Genomic DNA, 27,946 nt, shown 5'->3' on the forward strand with positions numbered 1-27,946 from the left:
TATTATAATAGTGGATTTTTATGGCAATTATTTCTGGTATGTCTGGGTTTTCTGATTTTAGATTTGATAGAAGATCGAATATATGGCATTAAGTTTTCTTGCTAAATCAATAACTCCGTTACAGCATGGGGATTTTTCACTTTATTTGCGAGGTCCAAGGGAGATTCACCCCAGATGTCGTAAGGTCTACATTTACTTGCTTTTTAAGATTTATTTCATCTGAATTAAGATTCATCGATTCTAAGAAACTATAAATTTTGGTTGCTACTGTTAGATAAGATGGCGACTCCCAAAATACCTTTTATATTTGTCCCTTTTTTGATGGGAAGTTTCCCTGCCAACCAATAAATGTAATTTATTATAATCGACACATATTTCTCTCATATTGTTTGATGTTATATAATTAGAATTCTTAAATTATTTTTTGATCTACCCCTCTAAAGCTAGTAGTATTAATATTCTATATTTTAGTTTGCTATTCAAAAAATAGTAATATTCTACTTTTTATTGTGTATTTTTTAATTTAGAATTAATTTGGGTCGTTACAATTGAAAATAAGAAGACTAAAACGTAAATACGATATGCTTTACTAATTTTGCATATGTCCTTAAATAGTCCCACCTCTCTTCTAGGGGGGTGATATTTCTGCATAAAAATTGGTTTAATAAGTACTTGTAAAAAAAGGGTATTGTAGAATGCATTATTTTTAGTTTGTAGGTACGACAAATATACTCTTATTAGTCTGCTATTTATTATTTATTATCAAGAACTCACTTCTAAACGCTAGTACAAATTCAGTGTATCATCGGCATTTTTTTTGGCTGGGGTTATAGAGAAAAATTCTGCGTCAACTACGGCTTATTTATTTTCAGGAACTCACTTCTGAGCGGTAGTACAAATTCGTCAGTTGGGCTTTAATTTTTGCTTCCTGGGTCCTGAAAATTATACGTGTTTTAGAGATCACTGACTAAGGGGTTCATGTACAAAACGCTTATTTTGGTCCGAAATATTTGCTGTATTAATTTTTTTGTGCGCTTTTTAAGGGTTTCATTTACGAAATTTCCAATTAATTGAATCATTTTCTTTCAACTTTTCATAAAATATAATAGTATATATTACTGATACCTGGGTAGCCATGGTTTTTTTTATGTTTGTTTCAAATTTAATTCCGATTCTGTTATCTGGGAATTCACAAATATCTGTTTTTAAGTACACTAAATATTTTCTTAGACTAGAAGGTAAAGGTAATCCTTCCGCTGCTCTGTTTAGGTCTGAGTTTATTATTAATTTCCTAATTGTTGTACGGAATAATTTTGCCAAGTTGTTTTAGGTGTCTTTGAAGGGTAGTGGTCTTATGGTTAGGATTAGTATTGCCAATTTATAATTCCTCACTTCTTCGAAAGTCCAAGCATAAATTTCATCTATTTGTTTTAGAAGAAATGACTTGCTTTGAATATGTCTGAAAATACTTCATTAATGTTATTATAATGGCGAAGTTTTAAATGATAGGCTGTAGGGAAATATTTTATTCAAGAAACTTTACCAAGAATAATGTGTAATGTTTTGTCGCCAAATTTTGGGCAGGTTTCCATGAGTTGCATTCCTTGATCTATTAAGATTTTAAGAAGGTCCAAATGCCATAGAAAATATACTTTTCAGGATTCAATTTTAATTATTTGCAATTTCTGTGTTATGAAATGGGTTGCGTATTGGCAGGTGTCTCGCGGTATTGACTTAACGAGTATTTGTAAAGTTTTTATTGCTTTTCTTATTTTGATTATCCTTACCCTTTAAGAATATCTTTACCCTTTCGTGTTATAGAATCGTTTTTAAAACCTTGTGATTCAGACAGCCCATCTAAATTTCGCAATTTCCTCTTAGTTGTTCCTCTGGCTTGGCTCCTCATCTTAAGAGTTCTCTTTTCGCAGGCAGATTATTCACCCTTATAGCCAGGTCTAGAGGGGGTTACTCATCGTTGAAGCTAATGGTGTATTGGTGAATTCCTAGCTGATTTATATCACAATTGTGGTGTAAGTATATTTTTTGATTTTGTCTTACTACATTTTTATAATCTCCTGTTTGGTGGTACATATCTTATATCTGTTTCGTCTTCCCCGTAAAGTATCCTCGCTTAGCAGGTCATGGAACTTATAGCCATTTGGAAATGATTCTTTTGCAGTGTTCTAATTTTGTCAATGGTGGTCGCATTTTTTGTTTTAGTTCTTATGGAAAGAAATTACTATTGAAGCAAAAATTTCTTTTTCACACCAAATTTGACAATAAAAATTGTTTTATTTTGTTGCTAGTTGATAAATTCAATAGTACAATCTACTTTTATTAGTATGTTGACAACACTAAAATTGAACTCACAAATCGACTTAGTGTTCTTATGACACTACTTGGGTTCACAAATAAAGCTTGTTTCCTATTCTCCTAGAATCCTGAAAAATTTATTGTTTTAATGAATTGGTATTAATAAGGCGACACAAATTTAAGTCAATCCTTGTTAATTGTTATTACTAATTACTAGGTACATTCTATCAAGGTTACTTATACTGAGAATTTTATAAACGACGGACAGGGCAATTTGGTGGGTTCACAAGGGCGTTTTTCCATGGGTCTATGAATGTAGGTTTTTGTTTATCTGTTCCGGTGGGTCATGATTATGTTAGCACATGCACAGTTTCGTATCATATTTACTTACACTCCAACTTTTCAGGTTTTTGATTACTCTGCCTGATTTTGTGGTAATATCTCCTTCGCTTGCTTGTGGTTTCCCTTTTTTCGGTTTAGCTGGTATATTCAGTCAAACATTTTATATTGTTTCTTTAGAAATTGTAACCTTTTAATTTTGCCTTTTTTCCGTGTGATGCCTCTGAGGTTGGCTTCAATCTTTTAGCAACCTTTGGTCCTTTCTGGTCTGATTCGCTCTTAAATTCTGAGGAAGTTATGTCTGACGATTTAGTATTACAGTCTTTGGAAGAAGACCATTTAGATTTTGTTGTGGAACCTGCTTGTCCTTCATAACTCTCCTCTAGAAGTAGAGTGCTTGTTTATCAGTTCTTCTTGTTGAGTTTCTGATTGGAGAGAATTGAATGATTCTTTAGAGCTTTGGAAAGAGTCAATTGTTCTTCTGAGTGTCTCAATTGTTTGAAAGCCGAATCTTCAGAGGGTTGGGGTATTTTTTGCATCTTCGTTTCTTTGCAGGACATCCCATCTTCGGGCTTAGCCTTGGATATCGTTATTTCCGCGGTATTGTGACCTATGAGTTTCTTTAGGTGTCTCAAGATTCCCTGCAAATGTGCTTTGCTTGGTTTTCTTATATATATTTTATCATGTCCTCTGCTTCACAATAAGTTTTCTTTTGAGGTCCGCTGAGATATTCCAACTTTTGGTCACCAGGATTATCATAGCCTTTTTTAGCTCACCATACAATGATACAGGTCTGTTTATTGGCGTGTTGGGCGACAACATGTCGTTTGGGGGGATGAGACGTTGAGATTATATCGGGAAAACTGAGATTTGGGAAATTGTTTAATATAGTTCTTCTGAACTTCCACTGAACATCTACTGGAAGATGAATTACTTTTTTCGTGTTTTGGCACGATTAAGTTCTTGTTTTGGGAGCAACCATATTTGTCACTATTGGGAATTCATTGAAGTCTTGTTCTTCGCTATTGTTTTCGAAATACCCTTGTTTAACACTGAAAGGTTTCAATTTCCTTAATGTTAATTGTGGCGGTTTGTTCTCATCGTCTGAGGAATTAGATGTTGTGGGGTGTGATGCCCATGTTTCTACAAACTTTGCCCTTTTTATGCGACTAACGTTGGCTTTGTAAGTTTATTCCTGAACGAATGTTTTAGATTTTATATGTTATGCCCTTATCATACTTTTTTTTTACTATTTTCTATGGTTCAGAGTACCGATTAGAGAGCTTCTTGCCTTTGTTTTTTATTCATTCTTCAAGCAAACACAAACTCCTACTTCGAAGTTTAGTTTTCCGTTAATATTTCGTATATTTTTGGCTTCCTGTTTGATTTTTAATTTGTCAATCTCTCGCTTTACAATTTTATAGGTTTTTCTTATTCAGTTGGTAAATTTTTGTTTCTAATCTTTGGTATCATTATGATATCTTCTTGATTCTAAAACTTCATCATAGGGGATTCAAAAGTCACGACCAAATAATATATAGAAATTATTATCGTTTGTTGTCGATGAAAAAGACGTGTTAATTATATTTGTTTCATTGGGTGAACTTTCATTAGAATAGATAGATAGATAGATAGATAAGTGTATTTCAAAAACCCGTGGGCCATATACACACAAAATATAAATAAATAACAGACAAGCAAGGAAATTAACAACAGTACGAACACGCACAAAAAAAAACAGAATTCGACGCAAAAAGTACCTAATCTAACTACAAAAGAAATTAATCATATAAAACTTTTTCTTCTTATTAAAGATTTTTCTATATATACTCCCACTCGAAATATTGTGGTTGGGTTACTATTTTGTAGAATACCCGGAAGCATCAAATTAATCCCATGCAAGTAAATTTCCCGTAAATCCAAGAGCACCGGGCATTTCCGGAGAAAATGATCCAAGTCTTCATCATCATCTTTACAAAGGGGACAAAGATACCGCCTATCAGGACTAACTATCATTTTATTTTTGTCGAACGTTTTTTGCCTGTTCTGGATTGGAAGACAATTTGCCCTAAGCTGAATCCAACGACGTAGAATCATAGCCGGTAAATTAAGTTTAAAATAAACTTCCTCCCCAAAACTAGGTTTTGCCTGATTATAATGTTGTAGGGTTGTAGAATCAAGAACCAGCCCTTGCCAATGCTGAATTTCCTGACTCTCTAATATAAATCGTACCTGGCTTTCTAAATTTGCTGGTACATCGCGAGAGCAAAGACCATTATTCCATAAATAAGGCATTCCTACTTTTTCTAGTAATGATTTAATTTGGGATGGCCACGAGGTTTTTAAACCACATTTCAACATCTCTTCATATGCCACTCTTACTAGTCTATCTTCATTACTCTTAGTTAACTTCAACCAGAATCTAAGCATTAAAACATACCTACGTAGCTTTAAAGAAAACAGGCCCATATCACCTTTCAGAATCTGTGAATGAGTTGTCTGATGTAAACCAAACACTCTTTTATAATACTGGAGCTGAAGGGACTCCAGTTGCTGCACCGTTTCTCCACCCCATATCTCTGCTCCATATTCTATTACGGGTAAAATTTTTGTGTTAAATATTCTTTTATGCATTTTTAGGTTTTTGATCCCCATTATCGTCGGGTTTCTAAATATAGCTGACATGGCCACCCTACCTCTCTTAACTATTTCATCAACATGACTCCTTAGGCTTCCATTTTCCGATAAGATAAAGCCTAAATATTTTATTCTTTTACTTATAAATAGTTCCTTATTATTAAATTTAAACGTATATTTTTCATCGTCCCCAACCTTCCTTTTTTTAAAAATAACAACTTCGCTCTTTTCAGTATTCAGCCTTAACTTTTTTATATGCAAATATTCTTCTATGAGATTCAAAAGAGTCTGTAGATCTTGCGGTTTATTAGCCACCAAAGCAATATCATCTGCAAATAATAAGAGAGATAGTTTTTGAGTCCCTAGGCTAACTTTCGGAGCCCATCTATTCTCTAGAAAATTAACAACATCATTAATAAAAATATTAAACAACTTAGGTGAAAGGGTGCTGCCCTGTTTTACTCCCCGCTTAATATCAAAAAGCTTCGAAAACCTATTACCAACTTGAATGATTCCACTCACACAAGTATACATGCTCACTATCAATCTAACAAATGAATGGGGAAGGCCAATATTTAGCATGGCATCCTTCAATAACTCTCTGTCGACACTATCAAAAGCCTTATGGAGATCCAGAAATCCCACATAGAGACAAGTTTTACCCTTTCCATATTTATCTATTAATGCCTTTAAAATAAACACACTATCTGTCGTCCCATACCCTGTCCTGAAACCTCCTTGTTCCTCATGTATTAAATTATTTGTATTTAACCAATTGGAAAGCCTGGTATCTAATATTTTCTCCAAAACCTTACTTAAAGCAGGGACAAGTGCTATTAAACGATAATTTTCATGAGCCTTCGGGTTTCCTCTCTTAAAAAGTGGTATAAACAATGATGTCTTCCAAGCGCTTGGCCATTGCCCTGACCTTAACACCTTATTACAAAGAAGAACAATTATCGGTATCAAAATGGAAAGAAAATTCTTAAATAACAATATTGGTATACCATCAACACCCGCAGCAGTACCACCTTTTAACTTCTTAAATATTGACTTAATCTCTTGGCCATTCACATCACCCACTAAATCGTAATCATGTTCTCTCATTGGATAAATAACCATCTCTGGGGTATGCGCTACCTCCTGAAGATCTGCACAAACACCTTCTAAATTATTTAGGTAATCAGGCCATGAATCAGCTTCCGGAACAGCCTGGGTATTAACATTTCTCCTTCCACTATCATTCTTTATATAGCCCCAAAACTTTTTAAAATCTTTATTTCTAAAATCATCAGCGATATCCAGTTTCTTCTTATGCTCGTACTCTTTTTTTTTCTTTTTATTAAACTTTTATATTCTCTTCTTTTATCTTTATAATTAGCCAATTTTAGACTTTGATCTTCCACGCTATCAAATTCATTCAAACGATTTAATAAATATTTTGCTTCTTCTTTCATTAACTTGCAATCCAAGTCAAAATATCCCTCATTCTTTTTTAATTTTTTAGTTAGGCCACATGATTCTGCACAACTGCCCATTATTTCATTTAACAGCATAATTACACTATGTGCATCTTTTTCATTGTCTTCTAACGCTTTCAAATTATTTTTTACATGCGAGTCCAATAGCTCCCTTCTAAATGCCTCAATATCTTTATCTGTTAAATCATTTCTAATTCGTTTTCCTAAACCTATTTTTCTATAATCCGCATTATAGAAATTTCTTAGTCGTGAACCGTGTTTCGCAAACTGCCCAATCTTCACCTCAAGCATAATAGCTCTATGATCAGATCCAACTAAATCTAATACTCCCATATTTATTGATTCAGGTACAAGTTGCGTATTAATTAGCACATAATCTACAACACTTGGAGTTGGACCCGAAAGGCAAGTGAAGTCGTTTTAGAATATTTTACTTTCATTAGAATATTTTCTATTAGATTTTGTAAAAGTTCCTTGGATCTTAGTAAATAAGTTGTGTATTTTCAATTTTCCTATTAGCTTGAGGATAATATTGGGTTGATATTAACTTGTTTATTTGAAGGAAGGAAATTAAATCTTTAGTTTATTTTGAGATAAAGTTAGTCCCATTATCACTTAGGACCGTGCTTGGTATTCCATTGCCTATGAATGATTTGGCTAGAGCCTTTCTCGTGGTATAGGCACTTTGACTTTTCAACGTCATAATAAAAGAGAAACCAAAAAATGATTGATTACTGAAAGGATGCAAGTATGACCTTTATTAGATGTGTGTAAACCGCCAATAGTACCATGTAAGTCAAACGAAACTATTTTAAAACGAAATGTGGCTACAGGTGTTCTTCCAATGGTTTGATCAGGGTAAACCTGAGATGTTTTCCTTGGAATGCATGTCTCACAACCATTTAAAGTTTAATTAATTCCTAGGTATTAGCCCATTTCAGTATGGAAAAACTCGAATAGACTGGTTTCTAGATTTTTGGGTTAAAACAACTATTTTTGAAGTTTGATTTCTATTATTATTATTGGTTGCTTTTCTTCACAACTCCCTAGAATCGTCTCAGAATGGTAAACATGTTCACTGTTGATAACAAACTACAAGCATCATGTAACTAATTTTTAGATACCATAAAAAAATCACTGAAATTTCTTCTTTTCTATATATAAAACATAATAAATATAATTTATTTTTTTAGCTTCGAGCAGTCTGTGATTATTAAACTAGAAAATGAAAAACGTTATTTTAGAACAGTTCCCATTATGATATATGGGATTCTAGACCCAGGTCCTCATGTTATCTCAAACTTGCGTTCACGCAGTACTACTACCTTTTCATCAAGCATAACAGTCTTGGAGACCCTGTCCGTAGCTTCGATGCTTTAAGTTCCTTGAAATTGTCGGATTAAAGCATAACCAGCTTAATGAAAAATCATATTGTGACCTGGACCGTTAAACGTAACATCGCTTCCAAACTAATCCGAACCGAACACAAATTTTCCATGTTTTTCTATGACATGTAAATTTCGCGTAAACCCGTTTTCCACAAAAGATTTCAAGTACAAAAATTGTTTTTTCATCAAACCAATCCTTTCCTGCTTGATTGATCTCATCTGGCTGGGCTCTATCCTGGCATTAACATTCCCGGCCATGGTCCCAATTTTTCCTGAATATGTGACGTTTATTCATCCTATATTTTGATGCGTTCCAATTTTATAGTATTATTTCATTTTTTGGTCCAAGGCTAGGTTCTTCAATACGATAATTTAGTGGACTTAGAGAACAAGAACATTAGAATTGAACTCCTTTTCTCTTGAACAATATCCAAAAAAGTATTTGAATTTCACGGTCACAAATGTGTTGTTGGTAAAAATTTACAGTCTTATTTCTCTGAATAAACAACTATTTCACTTTTTGGATTTCTGAAGAAGTTTACCTATATTCCCATTGAAAAATCGAAATTTTTTTCCAGTTTTATTACTGTTTAGAATAATGTTTTTAACGGCTTAGGATCTAGTTTCTCGAATATTTTCACAGATTTTTACTAGCTAGAAGCGAATTTTTGTGCTTGAATATTACTCCATGTTCTACGATGTCCTGATCATTTATATATAGTACTGATCATTTTGAAAAATCTGAACGACTTTACTCTACAAATCTTTTGCTAAACACTGTGGTAAGAAACAAAATCAGAAATATGTGGGTTGAGTGTATCAAAAAAATAATTTTCTTGTTACAAGTAATTTAACTCAGCACTTCACCCAGACTGTTGATTACTCAACACCTGGTAAATTTATGACCCCTTAAAAATGTAAAAACAACACAATTTTTCCTATTGAAAAAACGATGTGTCTAGAAGAAAATGCTTCTGGAACTATGGTTCAGAATCATGAATTGATTTAATTAAATCTAAAGCCATTATAATGTCGCCTACTATCATGTAAGAAGGCTTAAGCCATGTACCTCTCCCAACCCTAATAACAGTTGCTGTCATCTAGCAATAATTAGTGAACACAAAAGGAACCAGTTCGTATTTTGCTTCTTTTATAGAATATCGATTTCGAAATTAACATGGCTTTAAGCTTTCCTTATAATCTTTACAAATTTTTTTTTGGAAGGAAATCAATCTTCATGTAAAAATGTGAGTGCTAAAAATAAGCAAAGAGAAATCTTCTCAAAGTAAAAAGAAAAAAATCGTAAGTTTTTAGAAAGAAAATTGGAATAAATTGGATATCATACCTTTTTTGCTGTTTAGATTCTGCAAGAATAGCTACAGGAGCGAGTATCATATCCTCTTCACTGTTGTTACTTGTTCCAGTGTTCCAGTTCCAACTGGTTGATGCCATGTTTTGCATATTCAAACTTTAGTGGATGTTGATTGTAATCGTTTTATTGCGGTTACGGTGCATAATTTATTGCAAATAAACGTTTCGATGTGGAGAGAAGAATTTGAATTACAAAGAAAATAAACTAAAGACCTGCAACGTGAAACTTAGCAACTGTAGCATTAACCGAAACTTAAGGTTTTATATATGCAATTTCAAGGAATCTTAACAAGAGTTGTCCTTAACCCTTCCCATGTTACTTTAAAGAAAATTAACTCTTGAATAATTTAAGACATTTATTATAATAAAGTAGAATAAACCACCAAATAAGAATGGCTTCTTATTTGGTGGTTCATTCTACTATTTTACCTTAGTTTGCTTATTGAGGGCTATTTCATGGCAAGTATAGCCTGAAAACTGCCTAATCCCTATAACGAACCAATGGGTTTGTCTGTCCCTGTGTTTCTTTTTTTGAATATTTTTTTTTTCTTTTACGTGTTTGCACATTAAACCACTGTTTTAGTGAGACACAGGGCCATACCCTTTCTAATTTGCATCTTCTCTTTTATTACAACCTACTAATGGCTTAAGCACGTACAATAGTATCTTAACTTAAACTAGCATCAAAGTTGTTTCATAAAAAATATCATTAATGTGAATATATATTGAATTTTCCATTAATAATTTATTTATTTTGATAGCGTGGTTCACATAGTATTTATTTCCCAGTTGTAGGAATGCATTGGATCAATTATACATAACATTTTTGGTTTCAATTTTAAACTTTCACACATTTATTTTCAAATTGTTCATTATTAAATTTGTCAAGTCATAATTTAAAGCCATTTAGGTCACACGCAATATTTTATTTGATATTTTCTATGACTAATTTAAGTTGTGAGTTTATCACACTTGATGATGAATTGTTAGGATTTTTAATGCTGCTTACAGTTTCCAGGATGTTAGTTGACACATTTTGCTTGGGTTTCAAATGGTGTGAACAGCTGGTATCAGGAAATAGTTGAACTTGCTGTGAAATTTGCTACCTTTGGGGCAGACACTCCTGAAATACGTCAAAAACTGATTGAAAAATGGATTCCAATAGATTTAACAAAAAAAAATTCTAAAAAAACTAAGGCTATATGATATTTCAAGGTGTTTCTATTTAAAAAGGGCCATAGGTCATTCTGGCAGTTCAGGTAGATCGGAATGCTCAATGATATAAATTGTATCTTTTATACCATAGGTTAATAGTAACGATCCGGACCATATACATACATAAACGAGGAAGCGGTCATTTCTCAGTATCCTTGAATTCGGATTGTTTTCCGAAATTTATTGCATTTTTAATTGCAACAGCTAAGCCCTATACAAATAAAGCCATTTCCCCATGCCCTATCTCCCTAATCAGGGATAAGATTTTTTAATTTGTCACTAAACATTATATTTTCCTTATGTTTATCTCTTTAGAAACCTATTTTGAAGCAAGATTATAATCTAAAAATTACCTTAAGCTACGTGGCAGCTAAGTATTTTGAACTTTTATGGCTATTTAAGACAAGACTTTTCACTGAAAACTTTCTTTTTTTTCTTGTCACCTAGTTTCAATGAACGCGGTTTTCAGCTAATTCTTAGTGCATTGACATCGTAATACAACACAAAAAAAAATTCACGAGTAACAGAAAACGCAATGATATCTCTTCAATAAGCAAAATAATTTTAGTGAGCGAAACAGAATCATGACCAAAATATCACAACTAGAAACACACAGGCTTAACTTCTTTGGATAGAGTTGTAAAATGCAAAAAAAAAAACAATTGAAGCTTGAAATTCTGTATCACAAAGGAAAAAAACTTTTGTTTTTTTCACGCTATCAAAATAAATAAATTATTAATGGAAATAATGAAAAAACAAAGGAACAAAGAGAATCAACGTAATGATTGAAAAGCTCTCAATACTTTTGGTACATTTTCTTAATACTTCAAGCAAGAAAAATTAAAAATAGTTTATGAGAAATGAAATATAATGTACAGCTTTCGACAAAAAAAAAATACTGCAACAACTAAAAAGCTAATTGCAATTTAGAAATTCAGTGTCATCACCTTAGGAAAAATATGCATATCATATTCTGATTATTTTGTAATATAGCATTTTGGTTTTTAGATGCAGCTTATCAATCGGTTTCTTTTACAAATCAGGCTCCAGTCCGAAGACTCCTAGTTTTCACAGAATCTGAAGAATTCCGACATTTGTTTTTCTTTTTAAAGAAATCGATGGTTTATTATTCAATTCCTATTCGTACCTTGAGGTGCAAACTGAAAAAATTCCTATCAAAAAATAATTTCGTATCTTATTTTCAACATTATTTGCTAGAATAATCAGGAAATCGTAGAATATTAAGCTTTTTCGTTGGATTTTCAACTTTTTTCTGGAAAGTGCTTGGGGGTTATGAAGTCTATCTCCATCTGTTTCAGACACAATATCGTATTTGGCGTCTTACTTTTTGTAGATAATTAAATAAAAAAAAACTATTTTTTTTAACTGAAAGTAAGGAGTGACATTGAAACTTGAAACGAACAGAAGTTACTCCGTATATGAAATGAGTTGTCCCCTCCGCAATCCCTCGCTCTTTACGCTAAAGTTTTTAATTGTTTTAAATAGTAGAATTCTGGTAAAGAGTCAAACTTTAGCGTAAAGACCGAGGGATTGCGGAGGGGACAACTCATTTCATATACGGAGTAATTTTTATTCGTTTTAAGTTTCAATGTCGCTCCTTACTTTCAGTAAAAAAAACTAGTTTTTTTTTATTTAATTTCTGAACGTTTTTAATTTAATACATGTTTGATTGTGGCTCGAACGTTTTGTTAGTAAAAAATATACGTAACTTAAGAATTAACTTAAGTAACAAACTTTTATATTCTTATATTTTTATTATGTATATGAGGGAGTTTGTCCCCTCGTCAACACCTCGCTCTTTAAACTAAATCTTAACTTTTGTCCCAATTCTTTAAGAGTGAACCCTGAATCAGAAAGGCCATTGAAAAAATAGTTGAAATTACTAAAAATACTTTAGCAAAAAGAGCGAGATATTTATCTCCTCCTAAATACCTCGCTCTTTATGCTAAAGTATTTTAGAACCCCTCATATGCGTAATAATATTTGTTTGTTTTTAGTTTTAATGTTACTCTTTACTTTCAATTGAAAATTTTTTTCATGTTTTTTTTTCATTGTTTTTTTTTATAGTAATGCTAGAAAATCCTGCGCCTTTATTGAATTACTCTTCCCCCATGACATATTTCTCCAAGGAAAGATCCTTCCACATAGCTCCCTCACCTCAACCCCACCCCCCAAACCAAAAAAATCCCCCTGAAAACGTATGTACACTTCCCAATAACCATTACTGTACGTAAACAATGGTCAAAGTTTGTAACTTGTAGCCCCTCCCCCAGGGACTGTGGGGGAGTAAGTCATCCCCAAAGACATAGCTTAATGGTTTTCAACTATGTGGAACAAAATGGCTATCTCAAAATTTTGATCCGTTGACTTTGGGAAAAAAATGAGCGTGGGAGGGGGCCTAAGTGCGCTCCAATTTTTCTGGTCACTTAATAAGGGCACCAGAACTTTTCATTTCCGTTAGAATGAGCCCTCTTACGACATTCTAGGACCACATGGTCGATACGATGGCCCCTGGAAAAAAAACAAAACAAAAAAGAAACAAATAAACACGCACCCATGATCTGTCTTCTGGCAAAAAATACGAAATTCTATATTTTCGTGGATAGGAGCTTGAAATTTTTGCTATAGGGTTCCCTAATACTGTGAATGCGATGGTGTGATTTTCGTTAAGATTCTTTAACTTTTATGGGGTGTTTCCCCTATTTTCAAAAATAAAACAAAAAATCCAGTTATAGTCTAATATTAGCGTGACGCAGGCAGCCAGAGCGAGCAGTGAAGTTCTGGCGTTAATGTTTACCATTCCATGCTAGATATTATTGAAGTTGTTTTATCCAAAGTTGTATGTGAGTACGAAAATAAAATTGTTGTCTATTAATAATTTTTTGTCTATGAACCAAGGTATCAGGTACAGTTCCTCTAGTCTTTTGGAACGTTCCCAAAGGAATCCACACAATTGAGGAGACCTGAGCATCACTGAGATGATTCTGTCTCCCTGGTTACAGGGGATTATTTACAGAGCCTTCTCATTCTGTTAGCAACTTAGCTCCCATATCTAGATTTGAATATTCCATATCTCATATCGATATTAAGCTACCAAGACCTAGAGAAGTCCAAAGTACCTCGTAGCAATAAAACTCCCAACAATCCTCCTTTAAATTAAACACCTCTTAACTTCACCTTATCCACCAAACCCCCCCCCCCCCCGTAACAAAAGACAAAATTAATTTAAAAAACCTTTAAACCAGATTAAAAAAAACTTTGTTTCTAGAATTTCGACAAACTTAAAGAGTTTGTCGTATTCTATAATGTGTTCTACAATGCAATGAATGGAGGGAGACCTGACCAACATGTTTCATATTCTACTATTTACTTCCAGAATTGAAGTGATTGTGTGACATATAGGCCTACTCCCTGTCTATATAGCCCTGCTCCCTGTCTATGTACCCCATCCTTCGTGCCTGAGTAAACAAATTCTATGTCACCTAATTTCATGCTTCCTACTCCTAGGATATGAGTTTTTGAAATTCCTAATAAATTCAGTTCAAACTGTCTGAATTCGTCAGTCAAAATGTCAATGTGATAGTCATTTTTTAACGTCGTAACATTCCAAGTTCCAATTTTCATGTTCTTTAAATCTTTGAAATCATTTTGGCCTCAGGAAAAGCAATGATCCCCGGATACCAGTGCAGGATGGGGACCAAATTATCTTCTCAAGTCTACACCGAAGCGCTTAAGCCGGCCTAGAACCGGACAGCAAGAAGTCCCGGGGACCTCCAGTAAGTTAGAGGCTTTTTGCAATCCTGGGCCCATCTCGGTCACAACATGGGTTTCAGCACTTGGCGATGCTCTTCAATCAACAAGAGTCAAAATCCTGCACAGACAGTCCCAAGCCTATTACCTCCGACTCATTATATATTCATGCCTACAAATATTATGCTACTACGGGGAGGCAACCAATAGTAGATAGATTAGCTAGGAACCGAAGATTATGTTGCTTCCCCTCAAGTCATCCATATTCAATTCTTAACTGGTTCCCAAGTGACAGAAGGGATACAGCTGCTGAATTCCTGGTAAAAAAGCAATAAAGCCTTTGTGAAGAGTAAGAAAAGTTTTGGAAAAATTGACAGTTTTAAAGAATAATTCAAATTTCTCAGCATCAGGTAGGAAAAAACTGGAGGTGATTCTTCGTTTTAGTAATGCATAAATGTTGCTCTGGTATAAGAAGACACAAGGGGTGTTTATACTCCTCTCCTTCACTTTGACTTATCTTTTTTGCTTTGTTGCAGATCTCAAATGTTCTGGAAAATAAAACTACACCTGATTGCCGGGCAATTTGCGAGACAAAGAAGAAACAAGAAAGTAAGCAATTTTCTTACTGTTTTGTTAGTAAAAAAAAGTATTTGCTCTGGTAGTTGTGTTATATACAACGCCTGAAACTTATGGGTGCTCTATGGGAGTGAATATATCCTTAAAGACCTTCTTCCCTTGAACCTCATTCTTTCAACAGAGAGACTTAATCAACTAATCTGTAGTCCATATTCGTGAAGCTACAAGTCTCTTAATTAATGTAAGCGTACGATGCATTTTACCAATCAAACAGTTCGTGGTAAAGAACTTGGTAGTAGGGACCGACCCGGCTCAATAGTAACCGAAACTCTAAAAAATGGAATTTTGATACCAATAGCTGCATCAAAAGAATCGCATTTTAATGTTGGTTTTCAATATATAAGTTTCATCAAGTTTAGTCTTACCCATCAAAAGTTACGAGCCTGAAAGAATTTGTATTATTTTAGAAAACAGGGGGAAACACCCCTAAAGGTCATAAAATCTTAACGAAAATTACACCATCAAATTCAGCGTATCACAGAACCCTACTGTAGAAGTTTCAAGCTTCTATCTATAAAAACGTGGAGTTTTGTATTTTTTGCCAAAAGGCAGATCACGGATGCGTGTTTATTTGTTTGTTTGTTTTTTTTCCCAGGGGTGATCGTATCGACCCAGTTGTCCTAGAATGTTGTGAGAGGGCTCCTTCTAACGGAAATTGAAAGTGCCCTTTTTAAGTGACCAAAAAATTGAAGGGCACCTGTTACATGGTGGTTTTTGTGAAACTAAAGGGTTTGGTGGGAACTTTACTTAGGGGGGTTTTTGCCTTGAAGTGCTTGGGACTTTTCTAAGTCTTAATAGCTTAATGCGGATACGAGATATGGGAGCTAAATTACTAACAGAATAAAAAGGCTTTGTATATAATCCCCAGTAACCTGGGAGACAGAACCATTTCAGTGATATTCGAGGTCTCCTGAGACAATATAGATTCCCTTGGGACCGTACCTGAAGAATAGAGGAACTGTACCTGATGCCCTAGTACATAGACAGAAGATGATTAAATACAATAAGGTTTATTGACTTACAACATACAACTTTGGACAAAATAGCTCCAATAACTTATAGCATGAAAAGGTGCACATGAACACTCGAACTTAACTAATCAAAAACTCCTATGAAACTGACTACCAAATCCTTGCGTTGAGCTGATATATCCAACGCGATTTCTAAACCAGAACTCCGCGGACAGGCTTGGTGACCTGTGCCGTTGACCTCCGCTAAAAATGTCGCAATACTACTGGTATTCCCAATCATGTGACTAGTCCCCGCACCCAGAAGTTATTTTCGTAACAAGGATTTCCCTTCTGGTTTTGAATCCAAAAAATCCCCTTTCCCGTTGTAAATTGATGTCCCCATCAATCAGTCTAATCCCTTTCTTTAAACATTGCATTTAATCCTTATTGTTTGTAAAAATTTTATTATAATTTCATAACCTTATAATGATGATTTAAAATTTCAGAAATATTTTCCTTCACCTTATATATATATATATATATATGTCCTGCACCTAGTACTAAAAAAAATTAAATAACAACAGCACTTGACATTAACTGTTATTACACGTGAATACCTGGTTCCAATTGTTTTTGTTTTTATTGGAACTATAGACAATTTTAACTGTTATATTTAATTTTCAATTGGTCCCAGGCATTTTAACAATAAAGTGAAAAATATACAACATTATATAAAAAGACTTCCACTGGCACTTTTATTTAATTTAATTTATTAATTCATTATTTGGCACTTTTTAATTGTTCGTCACTTATTATTTTAGGATATTAGTTTCACACCAATCACAATTTTCGTGTCCTTGCCCTATTTACTTATTGAACAAATATAATGTCGTTTTCTAATCTATCACCTTTAAGTGTTTTTGTTGTTTAAAAATTTAGCAATTGCAAAGACTGTCTTGTTTTCACGCTGTCACAAAATGGGAAGCGCGGGACCTGGAATCACCTATCCCCAGAAGTTTAAGTACAAGAGTACCGCCGGTGCTACGGCTCTTCCGTCCCGTTCCCGCTCTCTTCTGCATTTTAAGCGTTATCTTTATTGTCTTTAACTCAATTGATTGAGGCAGTATTTAAGACCTTACTTTGTAGTTGATTCCTAAGTTAAAAAACTAGGATTTAGGATGTTCTGTTCTAAATCTTCATCTAGGTCTGTGACTTTGCTGACATTAGGTTTCCATATTGAATTAGGTTATCATCTATGGTGTCTTCTTGGGTATGTTGTGGTTGTACCCGCTGGCTGGATGTTTCGTCTTCTCTAGTTTAAGGTGTTCAGTCAGAAAGATGAATATGATTGTCCGGTTGAATCAGATGTGTTTTTCGGGAATTCTTCGGTGGTTGATAAATGATGATAGGTGTTTTCCAGTTTTTGACCATGATGTTCGTCGGCCAATGTCAAGAGTATGCCAAATTCTGTAATAAAAAAATTCCAAGCAGAATCATGTTGTCAACATATAAAATGATACTAGTGATACGATAACATGAAGCACTATTGTAATATAAAATTGCATAATAATAGCATATGATTGTATAACAGTAATATTATCTTAAAAATTCAAAGGGAAATTGAAAGTACAATGTCTTAAATGAAATTTTAAATTATAATCATTTTTCAGGTACATTCGAAGTAACGTAAGGTATATGAGGTTATATAGTAATTACGACTATTTTTATTGTTATTACACTATTACTATATTATTATGATTACATGTAAATATAAAAACACTGAACTAAAGAGGGTGGTTAAATATAAGATTACGTAGAGATCTTAATTTATGCTGGATTATATTTTAATCCAAAAAATTTTTTGAACTTCCAATGCGTGATTAGTCGAAAAGAAATACATTTTGCATCATAGCCTTTCAATCATCACGCCTTGGAATATTTTTAGTTTGGAAATAGAGCAGCAAAATTACAAGAGATGACCTCTTAAATCTCTTGCACATAGAAAAAATAGAACGAATTTTTCGTGCTTGTTCGAGGTCTATGTTTACATAAGATTTTCTGCCAAGAGTATTTTTGATGTATATGCAAAAAAGTAATATAGTATGTTGCATCATAGCCTTTTAGCTGTTATACACAAACAATATTTCCTACAGTAGGGAAAGGATGTTAACGTACGAGAAAGTATTCCGTATGTGAAGGGGTTGCCCCTCTCTTCCTTAATACCTTGCTCTCTTAGCTTAAAGTTTGACTGTTCTTTCCATTTTTTTTGTAACGACTCCTGAAACACGATGGCAGTTTAAATAGAATTAGAAGCTTTTTCTAAAAATACTAAAAACTTTCCCTTAAAGATCGAAAGGTGTTAAAGATGGGAGAAACCCCTTCAGCCACGAAATAATTTTGTTCGCTTTTGTCACTTTTTACGTCTTAACCGCCTAAAAAACAAATTTCGTTTTAGTTTTTTGACTTGAAAAATTTCATTTTTTCTGGGTGCAACAAGAAAAAATCCTTTTTAATTATGAGCCCGTTCAGACATGAAGAGGTTTTAAGTTTTTTGTGACTATTTTTCTTTAGTCCAGTGTTCTATTCATGATAGACCTGTGCTACTAATGATAGAGAGAAAGAAAATACAAAAGAGCCTGCCGTTTAGATCAATTTTTAGAGTATGTTATCGTATATTAGAGTTAACATGGGTTCGTTTTGAGGCCCATTCAACAGCTAGTTCCAGATTGGTCACGCAGTTCCATATTGTCCAGGGCATCTGTAATACAGGAATCAACATTTGGAAAACACTTTTTTTTTCAATTGATGTCTTAAGCAGGAAAAATATTGGTTCATCATGACCCAAATACTGGCATAAATTATTTGCGATTTGTTTGCTCCACGGGTATATAACCTTAAATTTATATTTCTATTTTTTTTATATTTGGAATAGGTGGTGTAATGAATAGATTTGAAAGCTAAATTTTTCAATACAAATACAAATTCAATTCCTATAGATACTTATTAGTTTTACCAACTATATGCTTGGAATCCAATTTGTATTTTAAGCTTAATTGTAATATATAATGAAGGTATTAATATGTATTAATAAACAAAAAAATGTAATGAAGGTATTAATATGAAGGTAATTTTAGTATATAATAAGCCAATGGACATTAAAAAAAATTGGCCTTTTCTACCCTTAATTGCTGGCACATATCTGTCATGCGGCTCCACCACGTCTAGGGTGCGTGGCTCGTTCCACCTCCCAACTATGCTAAAATCTCTTTTGCTTGAGTCAGAAGAGAGCTGACAGCAGAGATACTTTCAAGCAAGTTTTGCCAGTCTTTGATACAAAAGTCTTTGAAATAGACAGCTTTTTTTTCCTTTTTTTTTACATGGACAATTAGCTTTTTTACAAGGACAATTAGGAAGCTGGTCACCCTGCGATGGCAGAATTCAAACTCTTGGCCCAGAATTCCGAAGCACAGTATCAATCCACTGTGCTGCATCAAGGGTTGCAGCAAATGGTGCTGGAAAGATATCGGACATAATCAAAATTGAAGAAAACAGGAAATTGTGGTTAGAAGATAAGTGACAGCGGAAATCAGAACGAGTCACTAACGAAAATGAAGAAGATTATTTAGAAGAGCGAGGGCAAAGCGAATTGAAATCACAGGAAAAACATGTTAGCGTAAAAATAATTGTTTTCTTCTTAAACGGCTTACATTCTAGACTTCTAGCCAAAGATGGAGTATATTATCGACTGCAAAAAAAAACTATTAGCAGCCTATTCCAAAAATATTATTAGCAACTTATCTAAATAAAACACTACCGGCTATTTCTTTCAGTGTCCTAGGTTTGTTGCTCTTTTCTCTTACAAACCATTTCCGGTAACTGAGGTAAGTATAGGTGGGGTTGTGAACAGAAAAACCAGAGGAATATTCAAAATATATCATGTCATTTTCATTTTATTTTTAGCTCACGGACTAATTTTCATTCTCAGAACTGATCCCAGCCTGGCTAATAAACTACAAATAAGGAAAATAGAAAGTTTTGAACTTTAATGAATAATTGGTAAACAGTGGAGTAAAAATAAAATATTTTTGGGGAGAAGTATTTATTGAAATTGTAATTTTCGTAAAAAAAAAACTAAAATAGCCCAATAAGATATTACGAGGTAATTATAAGTCGGCCAATGTCTGTAAATAGCAAAGGCAAATCTCCGCGAGTTGAATGTCTAGTCAGCACAGAATCCACAAGAAAAAGACGATAAGAAGACGGATAAGCAGATATAAATTGTGATCGATTTCTTAGCCTCATTTTTGTAAATAATACATTGTGTTACAGTTTTTTACAGGTGAATTAGGTGCAAAGGCTCCAATAGCTTTATAGGTGTTTTACGCTGCTTTTTAGACAGAATCACTATAATAATAATAATAATTTATTTCTTACCCACAACAACACTATAAAAGTATTAAAATGTGGAGTACAAACAATTAAATACACACAGAAAAAAGCGAAACAAACAAAAATTAAAAGTAATGACAATAGAAATTTTTACGTTAATACAAAAAATTAAATAAACACACAAAATAACGAACTATGAAAAAAAAAATGAACATTGGATACACACAAAAAATGAAATTAAAAAAACACGAAGAAATAACAAATACACACACAAAGTCAACGAAAAAAACGGATAAGACGGTGGTGAGGGGATAGGCGCGCAGAAGCTGTACTGGAGAGTTGTCTGTGAATAGCCTCAACTTTAAAGTTATATCAGGAACTGAGAATTTTTTAACAAGGGTCCGGTTTTTTGTCCAAGGTGGAAGATACAGAAGAAATTTGCAAAATTTGAAATAATTTATCCGAATTCTTTTTAAATTACTATTATTAAGAAGGGGGAAAAGACCAGAAGCATAAAGGACAGAATGATCACAGAAAGTAGAATAAAGTTTAGCCAGCGCACGTCTATTATACTTCCCTGTATTTGCAACAATTTTTGCATAACCAATCTGAATCTTTTTACTTATATCACAAACAGTACGCTGAAGTAAGCTCGAAAGATTGTTAGTAATAGAGATACCAAGCCAACGAATACAATCAACAAGAGGGATAGTGAAGTTATTAGAGTGAAGGGGAGTAGCAGTAATACAGTTATAGGGAAGAAAATCACATTTATCTATATTAATTGAAAGGCCATTATCAGAGAAAGTATCAGAAACTATAGAGACCATATTGGAAAGACCCTTTTTGGAACGGCTAATCAGAAGCAAGTCGTCAGCATACGAAAGATAAGAAACATCCGCAAGACCAGAAAGGTATGTACCTGAAATCTTAGCCAGCACACTAGAAATACAAAACTTAAAAAGCGTAGGGGACAGAACACCACCCTGCCTAACACCTCTTCGCATTCTTATAGTAGTGTCTGGTGCAGATCCTAATTGAAGAAATGAATTTGAATACCAAAACCTAAGAAGCATTATAATAGAGAGATTGACCCCATAATTATACAAAAAAAAATGAGCTGACTATGGACCACACTATCAAACGCTTTCGAAAGATCCAAAGCACAAATATAAAGACCATTTCCCTTGGAAGAGTTATCAGCCAATAGAGAAGACATAATCTTATGCGCATGCTGACAACCCACCCCACTCCGAAAACCAAATTGGTTCTCATCCTCAATAATATTTTTAGTCAAAAATGGTAGAAGGATATACTCAAAAACCTTACTAATATTACAATATACAGTAATAGGTCGATAGCAAGAACACTCAATCGGTGACTTTCCCCTTTTTAAAATTGACGAAACAGTGCCACACAGAAAACTCTCAGGTACGTATGAAGTACATAGACACATTTGAAAAAGAAGCTGAAAGTGAGGTATAAGGGGGGTGTATTCAATCGGCATATGAATCTTAGAAATACCATCCTTATCTATTGAATTAGATTTTAAACTTTTAATAGCATTAATTATGGAAGAAAAAGATATGGGCACTATATGGCGTTGCGAAAACGTTGTACTAAAGAGGGGGGTAAGAAGGCGAGTAATACACAGAATGCACTGAATAATTAATCACTGAAAAAATCGAAGAATAATGTTTATACCAAGCTACAGTTGGAAGACAATTACTTGTCATAGTTTCATCATTTATCTTTTCAAAATTGATCCCTTTTCGCCAATCCTCCCTACTTACAGGGAAATCCATACCGCGGTAACGTGCCGACCTAAGATAACGTTTATAATTGGTTTTAGTTTTACGTTTGATATCAGGGACACACCCAGAACTTGGCCGACCACACTCATTCCATATCTGGAGCCATAATTTTGCTTTATTTTTTATCGACTTTAAACAAGGGTCCATTGATTATATAGGTTTTTGTGTTCTTTTACGAATACGTTGTCGAGGTGCGGCAGCTTCTTCTGCCCTTTTCATACCCATCACAAGTTGGTTATAATATCAGTCAATATCGGCTTTACCATTCGTAGGTACCTGGCGCTGAAGAAGATGATATGGAACACGTATGGTAGAAAGAAGGGTTGTCAAGGTAGAGATGTAGTGCGGTATATTGGCTTTGCTCCAATTACTTTTTTGAAACCACTTCAATTTTTCTCGCGAGCAATTGATTTCCGATAGATCAATATCCATTGTAAATGTCGCTGAAATTGGCATGTGGTCAGTATCTTGCTCGTTAACATGAACAGAAGCAGAAGAAGAGATAATACCAGGCGAGCAAATAATATGGTCAATTTCACTTGTGCTTCCAGAATGATGAACATATGAAAAATTGTGGGATTTGGGCACAACGCGGTATGAAGGAAGACACTCAAAAAGCAGTTCCCTTCTCACAGAAGATCGATTAATATCAGTATTTAGGTTCCCATTTATTATATACTGTAGAGAGTTTAACAGTACCTGATTCACAAGATTTTTAAGCAGACCACACGCCTTTCCGAATTTAGTTAAGGATCTGATTGAGTATCCTTCATATGGGAGATAAGAGTTTATAAATACAATACTGCCGACACGCACAGCCAAAAAAAAATTCGTCGGAGTAGAAGAGTACTGGGGAGGGTAGATGAATATCCCGTTTAAAGACACAGGCTAGTCCACCGGAAGGGCGACCGCCAGTAGCTTTTGCTGGACTCAGGAACGCAGTATGATGCTGACTTCGACGCAAAAAATTCAAACTTGAAGCAGTGAGAAGATGCTCCTGGAAACATACCAAATCATAGGAACCGTACAACTCATCAATAACAGAATCCTTATCTTTGGTGCCATTTATATTGAACGAAATAACTGACATTGATGCACTCATGGTTGAAAGGTGGATTTGCACCTTATTCGATTCTTAATAACGGGGCAGGAAAAGCTATAAGAAGGGTGTTTTTGGCCGCAATTTGCGCAATTGGGATCAGCAATACATGGCTCATCTTTTGTTGAAATGTGTGGCCCTCCACAACGAGCACATTTCGGGAGAACGCTGGGACAGGAGTACTGTAGATGGTCTAGTGATCGGCATTTAAAACAGCATTTGGGTTGGTCCTTAAACTCGTAAACAGGAAAAATTTCATAGCCCACTCTGAAGCCATACTTGAAAACCGTAGATTGCGCAAAAGAATCCAAAATCTCGATTTTCACAGACTTAGATAGGCCCAATCTTTTAGCATCTATGATACCGTGTTGGCTTCCGTGTACCGTAATGTCAAAGTCGGCAGGAATATTACGTGATATACCAAAAAACCGCTTGGAAACCATTTTTGTTCTAGTACCGGAGATTATGTTCTGGATTGACGAGCAGAAGTCCTCCGTAGCAGACTTGTCCATATTAATATACCACGTGTCATTGATGAGCTTTACGCTACGTACTAATTCATGTCCAGTAATCTGGTCTATAGCAGCTTTTCGCTTAAGAGGGTCAGATAAGGCGTCCAGAACCTTTGAGACGATAACTGTTGCATGCGAATCTAGCACTGAAGCCGGCTTGGGTAATTGGGGGAAGCTCAATTCATAATTGTCAAGTTTTGAAGACATTTCCAAAACAACTTGATGGAGCTCATTAAATTTTGAGAATAAAGAGGTGTAGGCAGTGGCAGGGAGGCAGGGTACTTCCGTAGGACGCTTTATGACGAATGTCGGAACATCAGTGTCAGTTTCGTCAAGAGATTATAATAAAGTAATTATGTCGCTGAAATGGCTAACCAATGCATTATTTTCCTTCCGAATAGGGCAATCTTCATGACCCGGACAAAGCTGCCACAATAACGTCTTTGCCACCTTGACCGAATTAGTCAAAAAACTCCACTCCATGCCTTTTAATCATGTCATCCTCTGCTCCAATTAGCAAATTGCTCTGTACAAAATTCAATATCGGCGAATAAACAAGGACATGATTATTGTCACTGGTAGCAGGCATCACGCTGGTTCATTTTTTTTCTACAATTCATGTAAAAATAGTTCTTTTGATAAATCCTCTTATATAGGTCAAGGTTACACGTCACTTTATCCTTAACCAGTTATTGCGAAACCTTGAATTGTAATGAACTAATTTCTATTCGATGAGAGCTTATAGCCGAGTGTTGAAATAGTTCGCAATTCTTAAGCTAAAAAGGGCTTACTGAATTAACAAGTTCATAAAATATCCAATTTAATCCTGGTGTGTTCACTTTGAACTCAGATTCAATACTGATGTGCTCATATTCAATGAATGTGCTACATATTCAATACTGAATATGTATGTTGTTGAATTAACTTTGGATAAAAAAAATAAAGCAAGAAATAGTTTTGATTTATCCAAAAACACATGTAAAAGTATTACGTTCATTTAAGACTTGGGAGATTAAGCTTGAAATTGCAGCTTTTTCCTACTCATTTAGTCAATATTAGGTTTATAACATCAACTAGGTTCGAAATAGTAGTTTGTAGTTTTGAAGGTTTTCTGGCCACTGCCATGCCCGGTTTTTCTAATTGTTTCATTTATATTTCACTATGATTTGGTCTTGTTCTCTGTCTTTCATCGGCTTTAACTTGAAAATCTTTCGCGCTGAACACCGCGGACATCATTACGGCTAAAGAATAAATTCCAAATGTGAATGCATACGTCAGGTGTCAAGTAAAATGAAAAGAAAATAGGCTAGGAATGAGGTCTACACATTACTGACATCAGCGATCACAGTGGCGGAATTCTAAACTCAAAATAAGGGCTGACAATTTTGAAAATGAAAAGTAACATGAAAATGACTTTATGATATTTAGAACAGCATGTAAAGGGTAGTTTAACACTCTTCTTTTTTTTCTTTTTTTTTTGTCAGCATCGCATCTATGGAGTCTCATTCTAACTTTCAAGGTGTGAAGGCCTCTTTTGTGATAGGATTTGCGAGAAAATCCGTATCTTGATTGTTTAGCAGTGAATAGTGTTAAGAATCACACCATACTGTAGACAATTAATTGCAGAACGGGACAGCTAAAGATCTGTCACATTATTCAGACTAATCTGTGTACAAATAAAGAAAAAAAAATAAAAAATAAACAATCTTATAAATATTGGAGATACGAAAAATGAACATGATTACTGATAACCGGCTTTGACTCTTACTTGCGCCCAAGTGACAGTGGCAATGGCTTCGGGCATTGATGCGGCTAATCAAAATGTTGACGAAATTCTTTGTCCCGTTGAACAACAAAAAAGTGTCTCTATGTTATTAGGTCTGCTGAAGGAAGTTTTCGGGAATGTAAAAAAAAGTCCCTGGCGGGAAGGACAATGTCAAAAAAATATGCGAACGAATCCTCGTTCTACATCATAATGTAATAGAAGAGAACTCAGAGCTACTTCGTAAAGAGAATCGCCACAGTTCTAATTCTGAAGCATCACCCCTTCCTATTCATGATTAAGTACCATGAAAAATCTTTTTTTTTTGCGTTTTTTAATGATGTAAGGTGTCAGGTATAGCCCTTGAGACTCTATAGATTGAACTGACAAATAAATCAGTACAAAAATTAATTTTTGAAAAGCTGTAAATTAAGGAGACGGTAACTCTGATCTTTAATTTCAGCCATTTTTTTTTCATATCATCACGCCATCCATAATGCTCTTGTAAGACTACATTTGGAGTTTGCTTGTCCCGTTACAAATCCTCAATATAAGGGAGACGTGGCAGCCCTAGAGAGCGTACAGAGAAGAGCAACTAAGCTTTGTGCCTAACAACAACAGCTTCCCTACCCTGAACGTCTGCGTTACCTAAAGATACCCACATTGGTTTACCAGCAGCACAGAGGAGATGTCATTTTTGTCAAGAAAATGTACCAAAACAACATGGCTAACTCCATTTTTACTCCCTCCCTTGCCACTATGACACGAGGCCACTCAATGAAGCTGCGATAAAAGCACTCCAGACGCAGAGAGAGGAAGAACTTTTTCTCAGTACGTGCTGTCTCAACTTGGAACAGTCTTTCCAATGAGACTGTCACTGGTGAATCGATTAATTCTTTCAAAAATGCAGTTGATTTGGAGTGGAGTAACGCGGAATGAAAGTACCAGTGGGAGGCCACACCCCATATCACCCACTAATTGTGTCACCTCATCAATTCAACAGCGAGACGTTCTACGGGAGGATGCAGTCCACCTTATATCGCTGTAAATAGGGTTTAAGGTAATTCTTTTTTGAAGTATTACACCTGCCTATTCAAGATTAAGTACCATGAACAATCCTTTTTTTTGCATTTGTTAATGCTGTAAGGTGTAAGGTATAACCCTTGTGACTAATTAGGTCCCAAGGAAATTACTATATTTTGTGCATAACACTTATAGGTTTAGGGGTGTTTTATGGCCTTATAATTGCCCGTGCTTGTTTGAACGACCATGAAATGTTAGGTGTTTTTCTTCAGCTGCGTAGACTCGCAAGGGAATCGGAAAGATAAGGTCATTCGCAGGTTAATGCACCCTCAGGTAAAGGCTTTCTTAAACCCATCAAGTTAAACTATTAAGTTCACACACATTTTACCAGTTTATTCTTTTATCTGTGTTGCCGGTGTTTTTTTTATCATTGTTATTTAATATCAAGTACCTGCTACCTGCAGCTCCTTCCAATAACTTTGAAAACAAAAATGATGTAGATTTCAACAATTTAATTTTGACCATTCTATGTTTCAGGAGTGACAGTGTTAAGTTGGCCATGGCCAGTTCAATTCTTAGAAGAGAGTGTGGGGTATAAATGGATCCATGTAATTCATTTTGCCAGTGTGATGGTTATGACGCTCTTTAACCCAATTGCATGGATCCATTATGTCCAAAAACCAGAAGCCACCCTCCTTAACATAACGGCCAACAACATTTTACAAGGATTGTGTAATACGGCGCTCCTAATCTGGAAGGCGGTTTTCTTCTCTATTAATGTACTGAAAGAGGAAGAAACATCATACATCGTGATCCAGATAGCGGGCGCAATCGTATTTGAGACTCTTCTGCCACGGGTATATAACCTTTGATTTATATTTCTTTATTTTTATTTGGCATACATGATATAATGAAAGTATCAAAAAAAAATTATTTTTGGTATAATGAAAGTGTCAAATTTTAATTTTAATATATAATGAAGGTATAAAAGCTATTAAGTTTTAATTTTGGATGTAAATCCACTCAATGCACTAAGGCCAATGAACATTAAAGAAAAAAAAATGGCCTTTTCGAGCCTTTATTGCTGGCACATATTTGTCATGCGGCTCCACCACGCCTAGGGTGCGTGGCTCGTTCCACCTCCCAACTATGCTGAAATCTCTTTTGCTTGAGTCAAAAGAGAGCAGACAGCAGAGATACTTTCAAGCAAGTTTTGCCAGTCTTTGAAACAAAAGTCTTTGAAATA

General features: G+C 34.6%; 1 long non-coding RNA gene across 1 annotated transcript; it reads left to right on the top strand.

Moving 5' to 3' along the window:
- The first annotated feature begins 1,266 nt into the window (after window positions 1–1,266).
- On the top strand, window positions 1,267–27,731 carry LOC136039034 (uncharacterized). Its single transcript, XR_010620355.1, has 3 exons — window positions 1,267–2,030; window positions 15,052–15,124; window positions 27,238–27,731. It is a non-coding gene; the product is annotated as an uncharacterized LOC136039034 (long non-coding RNA).
- Window positions 27,732–27,946: the final 215 nt, after the last annotated feature.

Source organism: Artemia franciscana, chromosome 19, assembly GCF_032884065.1.
Source record: "Artemia franciscana chromosome 19, ASM3288406v1, whole genome shotgun sequence".
Taxonomy (NCBI): Eukaryota; Metazoa; Arthropoda; class Branchiopoda; order Anostraca; family Artemiidae; genus Artemia; species Artemia franciscana.